The sequence below is a fragment of the Chiloscyllium plagiosum genome, unplaced genomic scaffold, assembly GCF_037043375.1.
Source record: "Chiloscyllium plagiosum isolate Xiang-an unplaced genomic scaffold, Cpla_swu_hap1 HiC_scaffold_23, whole genome shotgun sequence".
NCBI classification, from domain to species: Eukaryota; Metazoa; Chordata; class Chondrichthyes; order Orectolobiformes; family Hemiscylliidae; genus Chiloscyllium; species Chiloscyllium plagiosum.
The window spans coordinates 59,988,423-60,000,625 of record NW_028270161.1 but is presented as its reverse complement, the minus strand read 5'-3'; the positions used below and the strand labels follow the sequence as shown (position 1 = coordinate 60,000,625).

Genomic DNA, 12,203 nt, shown 5'->3' with positions numbered 1-12,203 from the left:
TCATTTATCTCTATGAACTGCAGAACAAACATCAGAGAGAAGTACAATCCTTTTTGGCGTTGTGTAGTCACTTCCTTTCGGTGAAGATAACTTTGTTCTTACCAAGCTTGAGTAGGAGGAATGCACTTTTTAGTATGTCAGTGTTCATATTCGTTTGACAGTAATGTTAGTGTCTACAAATCATATATTTTCTCCAGTTAAATATTGGAAAGAATGAAATATTTTCTTTGATCTCTTCTATAAACTCCACTCCCTTGTCACTGACTTGCTCGTTGGCAATTGTCTGAGGCTTAACCAGACTCTTCATAATCTCAGTAGTGTATTTTGCTCTGAGCTAAACTTTTAATCATATATCCAAGCCATTGCTGTGGTGCTGACTTCCACTCAATTCTGCTCCAGCCCAACCCATCTACTGCGGAAATACTGATTGAAACTTTTGTTCACTTGAGACTTGACCATTCTAAAACACTGCAGGTTAGCCTTCAATATTCCAACTTCTGTAAACTTCTGAAATCTTGCTAGTCATGTCTGAACCCAATTCCAATCCCAGTCACGCATTACGCACTTGCTGACTTAGACACATCGCTAGTTAAGCAGTTCATCCCCTTCCCAAAAGGCCTCTTTCTTTCTCTGTAACCTCTGTTATCCCTAGAATCACTGAGATACCCAAAATGAACTAGGAGCAGGACTAGCCTATTCAAACTCCCCGAGCATACTCCACCATTCAATAAGATCATGGCTGATCTGATCCACGTTACAAATTTACCCTCTTGTCATTTACTCTTTGACAATCTTCATGACCAAATATCTGTCTAACACAGTCTTAAAGATGGACTTCATTGCAGTCTGGGGAAGCGAATTCCACAGACGAATGAACCTTGAGAAAAAAATTACTAGTTGAAACTTTATTGCTGGAACAGCACAGCAGGTCAGGCAGCATCCAGGGAACAGGAGATTCGACGTTTCGGGCACAGGCCCTTCTTCAGGAATGAGCAGAGAGTGTTCAGCAGGAGAAGATAAAAGGTAGGGAGGAGGGACTTGGAGGAGGGGAGTTGGAAATGTGATAGGTGGAAAGAGGTCAAGGTGAGGGTGATCGGTCGGAGTAGGGTGGAGGCGGAGAGGTCAAGAAGAAGACTGCAGGTCAGGAAGGCGGTGCCGGGCTGGAAGGATCCGGCTGAGACAAGGTGGGGGGAGGGGGGATGAAGAAACTGGTGAAGTCCAAGTTCATCCCCTGCGGTTGGAGGGTTCCCAGTCGGAAGATAAGACGCTCCTCCTCCGACCGTCGCAATGTTGTGGTTTGGCGGTGGATGAGTCCAATGACCTGCATATCCTCGATGGAGTGGGAGGGGGAGTTGAAATGCTGTGCCACAGGTTGGTTGGGTTGGTTCGTCCGGGTGGCCCAGAGGTGCTCCCTGAATCGCTCCGCAAGTAGGCGGCCTGTCTCCCCAATATAGAGGAGGCCACACCGGCTGCAGCGGATGCAGTAGATGATGTGGGTGGAGGTGCAGGTGAATCTGTGGCGGATATGGAAGTTTCCCTTGGGGCCTTGGAGAGAAGTGAGGGGGGAGGTGTGGGCGCAAGTGTTGCACCTCCTGCGGTTGCAAGGGAAGGTGCCGGGAGTGGTGGTTGGGTCGGTGGGGGGTGTGGATCTGACAAGGGAGTCGCGGAGGGAGTGGTCTCTACGGAAAGCTGATAGGGGAGGGGAGGGAAATATATCCTTGGTGCTGGGGTCTGTTTGGAGGTGGCGGAAGTGACGGCGGATGATGCGCTGTACATGGAGATTGGTGGGGTGGTAGGTGAGGACCAGTGGGGTTCTGTCCTGGTGGAGGGGCGGGGCTCAAGGGCGGAGGAGCGGGAAGTGGAGGAGATGCGGTGGAGGGCACCGTCGACCACGTCGGGGGGGAAATTGCGGTCCTTGAAGAAGGAGGCCATCTGTGTTGTACGTATTTTGAACTGGTCCTCCTGGGAGCAGATGCGGCGGAGACGAAGGAATTGGGAGAATGGGATGGCGTTTTTACAGGGGGCAGGATGGGAGGAGGTGTAGTCCAGGTAGCTGTGGGAGTCGGTAGGTTTGTAGTAGATGTCCGTGTTGATTCGGTCGCCTGAGATAGAAACAGAAAGGTCTAGGAAGGGGAGGGAGGAGTCCGAGACTGTCCAGGTGAATTTGAGGTCGGGGTGGAAGGTGTTGGTGTAGTGGATGAACTGTTCAACCTCCTCGTGGGAGCACGAGGTAGCGCCGATACAGTCATCAATGTAGCGAAGAAAAAGATGGGGGGTGGGGCCAGTGTAGTTGCGGAAGATGGATTGTTCCACATACCCTACGAAGAGGCAGGCATAGCTGGGGCCCATGCGGGTGCCCATGGCTACTCCTTTTGTTTGGAGAAAGTGGGAGGATTGGAAAGAAAAGTTGTTCAGGGTGAGGACCAGTTCGGTCAGTCGAAGGAGGGTGTCGGTGGAAGGGTACTGGGTGGTACGGCGGGAAAGGAAGAAGCGGAGTGCTTTGAGTCCTTCGTGATGGGGGATGGAGGTATACCAGATCTTAGATATCTTAAATAGCAGATCTATTAGTTTTAAATTGTCTCCCCTCATCCTATTCTCTCCAGTAGTAGAAATATCCTTTGTAACAACGCTGTTCCTTTAACAAGGTTATTCTGTCCTTGGGTTTTTTCCCCCAGAGAGGGGTCGTAAAGGCAGAGGTGCTGAAATGTCTGAACTGGCTACTTTAATAATGGCTAACAGATGCTGCCTAAGTCAACAATTAAAAAAAAGGCTTTCAGGTTTTTTTTTAAACAATACTTGTACAATTAAAGGGGAGTGGCCAGATATCTCAGTTCAGGATTTTTTTTCTAGTTTTGAATTGGTTTTAGCTGGGAGTCCAAAGAAACAGCCCCATGCTTATCCTCTCCCTGACATCGCTCTCCTGTAAGAACCTGTGTTTGAATTTACCTTTTTGCCAAGGGGCATGTTTATAGGGTGTTGCAGGAAATCAGAACAGTACTTTGTTAAGTTGAGTTTTCGTGTTGGTTGGGTTTTCAAATAGTTATGCTGTTCTAAATTTGATTTATTTTTGTTTATGTGAAAATAAATTCTGTTTTGTTTTACCAGCTGTGTCGCTCCTGGAATATTTACCTTACAAATGCGTAAAATAACTAGAAAAGGTAGGATCGGGGCTACCTTCTTAAAATTGTTTTGAGGGGTCTGACCTGGTCCATAATAGATTGGTAGAGGGTTGCGGGGTTTGTCCCATAGTTCTGATTTGAGATTAGATTTATTGCACTCAAAAGGCAGTGAGTGGTAAGTGTTAGTGTCTTTTATTCCATGTGTTGAATTCAGTTGGTTTAAACAGTGCTTGGTGTAGTAATGGCTCTAAGAGTTTTCTCATCATGGAAGAAGTGACTTTTGTGGGTTCTACAAAAGTGAGCAAGGCAAAGCTGCTGGGATTGCCAGTCAAGGTGGAGTTGGAGTTAGTTACCTTAATCCATAAGAAAAGGAAAGAAAACTACGACAATAGCTCAGCATTTAAATTTGCTGGAAAAGTCATTGGAATCTTTGGAACTGGCTAAATTTCAATTGAAAATGAAGCAGCTTGAATTAGAGGCGAAAGAAAAAAGAAATGAAACTGTTTGTATTACGATTAAAAACAGAAGAGAAAAAGAATGAAAGACCCTAGCAGAACAAAAAGAAAAAGACAGAATTGCTTTAACAGAACAAAAAGAAAAGGAGAGAGAAGAAAGAGAAAAGGAGAAACAGGAAAGGAAGAAAGAGTGAGTTTGAACTTCAGAAATTGGCACTTAGACAGGAAAGTTGGCTTAAAAGGAGGGAGATGAAGGTAGAAGGTAAGCTTAATGAGGAAGAGCATACCTACGGTAGCCAAAGGGCTGGTTGGAATCTATTTAAATATATTCAAGCATTGCCTAAATTTGATGGGAAGGATATGGAAGCCTACTTTATTGCAGTGAAAACACCAGAGCTTTTTAAATTGTCTTTCACCTTCATGGGTTTGAGAAGTTGGCTAAACATGTACAGTGATGATTGACTATGTGGGTTTTGTTGATCCAAAGAAACTTGTAGATAGAGCTAGTGAGGTATCACTATCAGAGGAGGGATCTGGGGCATATGAGGAGGTGAAGAAAGCCATCTTAAGTGCATATGAAGTTGCACCAGCAAGCCCACAGACAATGTTTCAGGAATCTAAGGAGGGACTCTGGTCAAACCTAGATTGAGTTTGAAAGAATAAAACAAAGTAATTTCAATAGGTGAGTAAGGACATTAAAAATAGAGCAAACTATGACGCTCTTAGATGATTATTTTGGACAAGTTCAAAAATTCACTTCCTGAAGCAATAAGAACTCATGTGGAAGAGCAGAGAGTTGAAACAGCACGATTAGCAGCTGAAATGGCTGATGATTATGAGTTGGTTCATAAATCAAAGTTTGACTTCCAACATCAATTTCAATCCATGAGGAATATAAATTTGGGAAAAGAGAAATCCTCGTGATAAGGGAAAAGTAGATCTTGGTGAAGATCATAAGGATAACTTACCACAAGGTTAAAAGGAAACCCATGAAGGTGAAAGACAATTTAAAAAGCTCTGGTGTTTTCACTGCAATAAAGTAGGCCACATGAAATCGGTGTTGGTGGGTTAGGAAAAGCACTGGGAAGCCAGATGTAGGAAATCAGGATAAGCCAGTAAATTTTGTTGCAGTGGTAATGGAAAGTACAGTGGAGGCTAAAAAGCTGCACCAGAATGTACAACCTGATCAGAGGTTGGTTAAGGAGGAAGGGTCAGATCTTCTTAAATCATATACTTACAAAGGTAAACTTTACTCACATAGGTCAGAAGTAGCAGGTAAAGAAGTTACAATATTAAGAGATATAGCATCCTCTCAATCTTTGATGTTGAGAAATGAGGAGATATGTACCTCTAAAGGACAATTGCCAGAAAAGGTGCTAGTAATGGGAATTCATGTTGAGACAAGAAGTGCTCATGTAGAGTGAGGTTAGACTGTCCAGTGAAGAGTGGAGAAGTCATGGTAGGAGTACTGGACAAACTGAATTTGTCCTTGCTAACAATATACCTGGTTCACAGGTCGGAGTGCTGCCTACTGTGGATGAAAAGCCAGTGGAAAATCAAGCAACTGAGGAATTACAGGAGGCATATCCTGGGATTTTTTTTCTGACTGTGAGGTAACAAGGTCACAAAGTCATGAGTTGAAACAGGAGAGATTAGAATACAGATCAGAAGGTTGAAGTGGAATTATCAGAGACCCTGTTTGGTCAAATGGTTGAGTCAAACCAGGAGCAGATGGATGACAAAGTAGGCAACTTTAGCTCTGAGAAATTAACTGAGTTACAGCAGAAAGACAAAAAAAACTAAAGCAATTGATTCATAAAGCATACACAGTGAAAGAATCTGAATGCATCCCTAAGTACTACTATCTTAAAAATGTCTTAATGAAGAAATGGAGACCATCACATATTCAGGCAAATGGAAAATGGGCAGAAGTTCATTAAGTCATACTCCCAGTGGATTATAGAAAGGTGGTGTTGCAGGTAGCACATGAACTACGAGTAGAAGGTCATTTAGGGGTAAGAAAAATTCAAGCTAAAATGCAAAAACATTTTTACTGGCTTGAACAGCACAAGGATGCAGTTGAATCTTGACAGATATGTCTGGTAATTGGAAAATTACAGGCAGTAATAAAACCCGCACTTTTAATACGTATTCCTACATTTGAGGAGCCTTTTATAAAATTCTTAATTGACTGCGTAGAACCACTACCAAAAACAATCAGTATTTGTTAATAATAAAGGATGTGTCCACTAGATTTCCAGAGGCCATTCCATTACACAATATTACAGCTAAAGCGATTGTAGAGGAGCTACTCAAACGTTTCACTAGAAATGTACTACCCGCAGAGATACAATCAGATTAAGGGTCAAACTTCACATCAAAATTATTCATGGAAGTTATGGACACCTTAGGAATAAAACAATTCAAATCTACAAACCATCCAGAATCGCAAGGAGTGCTAGAAAGGTGGCATCAGACATTAAAGACCACGTTGAGGGCTTACAGTCAAGACTATCCAGATGATTGAGATAAAGGAATTCCATTTGGACTTATTGCATCAGAGATGCTCCAAATGAATCTACTGAATTCAGTCCATTTGAAATTAGTTTTTGGGCATGAAGTGAGAGGACCACCAAAATTGATTAAGCAGAAATTGGTAAGTAATAATTCAAAGACCACACATTTGGACAATGTGTCAAATTTTAGGGAACAGTTAAATAGAATGGGGGAGTTGGATAGATAGCATTTAAAAGTATGACAGCCTACTATGAAATAGGAAGTGGACAAGACATCAAAAACTCGCAATTTTGTTACTGGAGATTAGTGTTAGTGTTACTTCCAGTGATAGGTGAACCTTTAAAAGCAAGGTTTAATGGACCTTATCGAGTTGAAAGGAGATTGAGTCAGGTGAACTACTTGATAAGGACGCCAGACAGAAAGAAATATGCTCAAAGGGAATCTTGACAGCAAATGAAAACAAAAGGAGACTGTGTTATGGCTTACACAGTAAGCCATAAATTGGACAATAACAAAGTTGTCAAAAATTAGGATGAATTATGGAGTTACCTTCCAGAGGAAAATCGAAATATCCATGCTATTACATGGGGAGATATGTGGAAATAAGCAGGGAAGCACTAACCTAATTATGCATACATAGAGATACGAAATGCTGATATGATTTAGCAAAATCCTTATAGGCGTAACCCTCTAAAGTTGGCACAGGTTCAAAAAGAAATTGAATGCATTGAAGACAACATAATTGAAGTGATTTGCAGTGACTGGAGCTCACCCATAGTAATGGTGCAAAAACCAGATGATACCCATGTTGACCATGGTAACATGTTGACCATCGTAAAATCAATGCACTTAAAAAGTCTGATTCCTATTTGATTTATTGTTTGGAAGATTGTATTGAACATGTGGGACAAGAAACTTTTATTTCTAAATTGGACTTGCTCAGAGGATATCGGCAGATACCTTCGTCCATAACAGTGCATACAATTTCAACTTTCACAATGCCGAATGGACTGTATCAATTTAAAGTCATGCCATTTGGTATGAAAAATGCACCAACCACATTTCAAAGACTAACCAATAAGGTCATTTCCAGATTACCCAATTGTGTTGTTTATATTGATGACCCGGTGATCTTTAGTCACACGTGGAAGGAATATTTGCAACATTTATCAGAATTGTTCAATCAACTTTGGGAAGCGGATTTGGTGTTAAACCTGGTTAACAGTGAATTTTGCCAAAGCCCAAGTCACTTTCCTGGGCCATGTTATTGGACATGGACAAATGACCCCACAGAGTGCAAAAACAAAGGGACTTTCCCATAACATTGACAAAAAGCGCAGTATTACGATTCCCCGAACTGAGTGTATTTTATCGGAAATTTGCACCAAATGTTAGCAGGGTAGCTATTCCACTCAATGAATTATTAAGAAAGGCAAGACGTTTAGTGGACAGTGCACTGTCAGAAGGCATTTGACAGCCTGAAAGCTGTCTTAACCACAGCCCCAGTATTAGCCAAACCAAATAGTGCAAAGCCATTCAAGGTGGCTATTGATGCGAGTGATGTGGGTGTTGGTGCTGTGCTCTTACAGGAAGACGACAAGAAGAGAGAAAGACCTATTGGATATTTCTCCAGTAAACTGAACATTCATTAGTTGAAATATTCGACAGTTGACTTTGGGCTTGATGTTGGTGTTACAACACTTTAATATTTGTGTTACTAGTAATTGAGACAATTATATATACTAATCATAACCCATTGAAGTTTGTGGACAAATTTAAGGACTAAATTTCCAGACAGTTTAGATGGGGTTTGTTGTTACAGCCATTTAATTTGAAAATTGTGCACGTAGCAACAAGAAAAATGTGATTGCCAATGTATTGTTGAGACTTGGATAAGAAACAGAGGCTTTCAGTGGCAGGAATAAACAGACTGAAATAGAATGTAGTAAGTGCATGCTTGCATGGTTATACATCAATGTAATGTATACGTGTTGTCGTGTATCAACTACAGAAGGTTAAGGTTTTTTTTAAAGGGGGGGGGGAAGATGTGACAATGCTGCTCCTTTAACAAGATTATTCTGTCCTTGGTTCTTTCTTCAAGAGGAGTCATAAAGGCAGATATGCCAAAATATCTGAACTGGTTACTTTAATAACTGCTAACTGATGCTGCTTAAGTGAACAATTAGAAAAGGCTTCCAGGTTTTTTTTAGAAACAATTGTACAATGAAGGGGGAGTGGCCAGTTCTCTCAGATCAGGGCTTTTTCTAGTTTTGGGTTAGTTTTAGCTGGTGACCCAAAGAAACAACACCAGGCTGATCATCTCTCTCTCTCTCTCTGTCACGCCTCTCCTGTAAAAACCTGTGTTTGAATTTACCTTTTTGTCAAGGGGTGTGTTTATGGCATGTTGCATGAAATCAGAACCGCTCCTTGTTAAGTTGTGTTTTCGTGTCAGTTGGGTTTTCAAATAGTTATGTTATTCTAAGTTTGGTTTTCTTTTGTATGTGCATAAATAAATTCTGTTTTGTTTGAAACCAAGTGCTTTGACCAACTGCTTCACATCTGCTTAAAACAACTATAAATGTTAGGTTTTGGGCTACCTTAAAATGTTTTGCAGCAATCTTGCCTGGACCATAACAACTTTCAATATCTACCATCACAAATGCTCTCACAAACTTATAAGTTTTAATAAGATCATCTGCAATTACAGGAGCCATGGAGTCCTTCAGCACAGAGACAGGCCCTTGGGCTCAAACTGGCCGACACTGACCAAAATGTCCATCTACACTAATCCCATTTCCCTGCACTTGTTCCATATCCTTCTAAATCTTTTCTATCCATGAATTTGTCCAGATGCCATTTAAATGTTGTTAATGTACCCACCTCAACCCCTTCTACTGGCACCTTATTCCATATGTGTACCATTCTCTGTGTAAAAACGTTGCCCCTCAGGTTCCTTTTTATTCTTTCCCTTCTAACCTTAAACTGATGCCCTCTAGTCCTTGATTCCCCAATCCTGGAAAAAAGACTGAGTGCATTCACCCTATTCATGCCTACATGATTTTATACACCCTCTATAAATGCCCCCTTCAGTCTCCTAAACTCTACAGAAAAAAGTCCTAGTTTGTCCAACCTCTCTCTATAATGGCAATGGACCCCTGAGGCACTCAGCACTGAACCCGAGTCCAGTCCGACAAGCACCCTTCCACTATTACCCTCTGCGTCTTACCATTAAGCCAATTGTACATCTAATTTGCCAGCTCCCCTTGGTTTCCATGCGATCTAACCTTCCAGAGCAGCCAACCATGTGGAACCTTATCAAAGGCCTTACTGAAATCTATATAGACTATAGCTACTGCCTGCCCTCGTACCTTCCTGGTCACTTCATCAAAGAACGCTCACAAATTTGTGAGGTATGAATGTTCCTAATCATTGTTCCAATGTTCCAATGTATGATTGTTCCATGTTGAGTGTTCCTAATCAAACCCTGTCTTTCCAATTGCAAGTATATCTTATCTCAGAATCTTTTCAAGTAACTTACAGATCTTGGGCTTACTGGTCTATAATTCCCAGGTTTTTCTTTTGCAGCCCTTCTTGAATAATGGCTCCAGTCTTCCGAGACCTCACCCATGGCTAATGATGATGCAAAAATGTCAGCCAGAAGTTTAAACAGGCCCTGTTTATCCAACCTTTCCTTGTAAGATAAGGCAGTCATCCCAGGAATTAGTTGAGCAAACCCTCTCTGAACTACTTTTAATGCAATTTTGTTCTTGCCAAAACTGTACACAGTATACCAGATGCGATCTCTCAAATGCCCTGTACAACTGTAGCAAAACTTCACCATTTTTGAATTCTATTCCCCTTGCAACCACAAACAGCTTCCCAACTGCTTTCCTAAGAACTAGCTGCAGCTGCACACTAATATTATATGATTCACGTGGCAGCACTCCCGCACCCCACTGTACCTCAAAGTTCTGCGATCTATTTCACTTATATAAATGTTATTTTTATACCAAATTGGATAAGTTCACCTTTTCCCAAATTTTACTCCATCTGCCATTTCTTTGCCCATCATTTATCCTATCTATATCGCTTTGTAGGCTCCTTATGTCACTTTTAGAACCTACTCTCTTATCTATCTTTGCATCATTAGCAAATTTCGCTAATACACAGTCACTTCAACCAAATCATTGATAGAGATTAGGAAGTCAAGATCCCAGCACTGGTTTCTTTGTCACTCTACTCATCATATCCTGCCAGCCTAAAAATAATCAATTTATGCCTACTTTCTGTTGCATTACCACCCTCTCTCCATGCTAATATATTAACCCTTATATCATGAGTTCTTAATTTGAATAATAATCTTTAAGTGTGTCCTGAAGAAGGGTCCTGCCTGAAACATCAACTCTCTTGCTCCTCAGATGCTGCCTGACCTGCAGTGACTTTTCCAGCACGTCGCTTTATCAATTCTAATAATCTTTGATGTAACATCTTGTGAAATGCATTGTGGAAATCCAAGTACACTACATCAACCGGTTCTTCTTTCATGTTTGTTAAGAACTCTAATAAATTAAACAAAGATGATTACCCTTTCATTTAATAACATTGTTTCTGACCAAGATTTGTACTGACATTTTCTAACTCCCCTTCTGGAACCTCCTTATGATATTTTCTATATTTCCCTCTCACAGACGGTAGACTAACTGCCCTTTAGTTTTGTGGTCTCTGTTTAATTTGCTTCCTAAATTGTTTTCCAATTCGCTAAGATCTTTCCAGAATCTAGGGAATTTTGGAAAATTAAAAGCAATATAATTCAGCAGCCTTTTAAGAGTTTAGGATGAAGTCCATCAAGGCATGAGAACTTGTCCGCCTTTAGTTCTAATAATTTATCAGTATCCTTTCCGTAGTGATTGTATTTAAAATTCTTCCCTGCAAAGCAAATCTACCCCTTATCTTCCACTAACAACTCTGATGCCAACGACATAGTGTTTAATATCTAACCTTCTCTCCTTAAAATGAACTTCCTAATTCCCATATTATCCTCCAGATCAAAAAAAAATCATTCTTTACCCACAGTGGTTAGCACTGCTGCCTCACAGCGCCAGAGACCCGGGTTCAATTCCCGCCTCAGGCGACTGACTGTGTGGAGTTTGCACGTTCTCCCCGTGTCTGCGTGGGTTTCCTCCGGGTGCTCCGGTTTCCTCCCACAGTCCAAAGATGTGCAGAGTCAGGTGAATTGGCCATGCTAAATTGCCCGTAGTGTTAGGTAAGGGGTAAATGTAGGGGTATGGGTGGGTTTCGCTTCGGCGGGTCGGTGTGGACTTGTTGGGCCGAAGGGCCTGTTTCCACACTGTAATCTAATCTAATCTAATCTAATCAAGTTGCTAATTTTCTGATAACTCTTGACAACTTTTAGATTCCTCCAAATTCACCTCCTCAGTGGTAGCCTCTCGTTCTATACAACTTCTTTGCTTTCAAAATCCTAATCCAGGCATGAATCATCTCACAGCTTCAAGGACATTGCTTGTTTCTCTGTTCTTCCATTACATCACTGCTAATGTTTTCTGTTCCAACAATGATCTTTCAGACAGTACCCCTGTTCCCTGAAATTTTCTCCCAGAAACTAATTTATATTGAGACACTTATTTTAAAAGTATCACAAAAATCACTCTTCTTGACTATGACCCCCTCTCAATATTCTTGACCATGCTTCTTTTTTGGCTAGATCTAATCTTCCTTGCAGCCTGGTCAAAACCCACTTTGTACAGCAACAGGAAGTTGTTTTATTGATGAAAATTATGAATATTATCAAAGTGCTGCAATTGATAATAATGTATTCATTTGAAGTGGTATCATATATTAGATTACTTAGTGTGGAAACAGGCCCTTCGGCCCAACAAGTCCACACCGACCCTCCGAAAAGCAACCCACCCAGACCCATTCCCCTACCACTACAGGCAATTTAGCATGGCCAATTCACCTAACCTGCACATTTTTGGACTGTGGGAGGAAACCCACACAGACACGGGGAGAATGTGCAAACTCCCCGTGTCTGTGTGGGCGGCACAGTGGCACAGTGGTTAGCACTGCTGCCTCACAGTGCCGGAGACCCGGG

General features: G+C 41.5%; 1 protein-coding gene across 1 annotated transcript in view; it reads right to left on the bottom strand.

Annotated features, from left to right (window-relative positions):
• Positions 1-12,203, bottom strand: part of cfap54 (cilia and flagella associated 54) — a 527,984-nt gene that overhangs the window by 101,866 nt on the left and 413,915 nt on the right. The gene's annotated exons all lie outside the window — the stretch shown is intronic.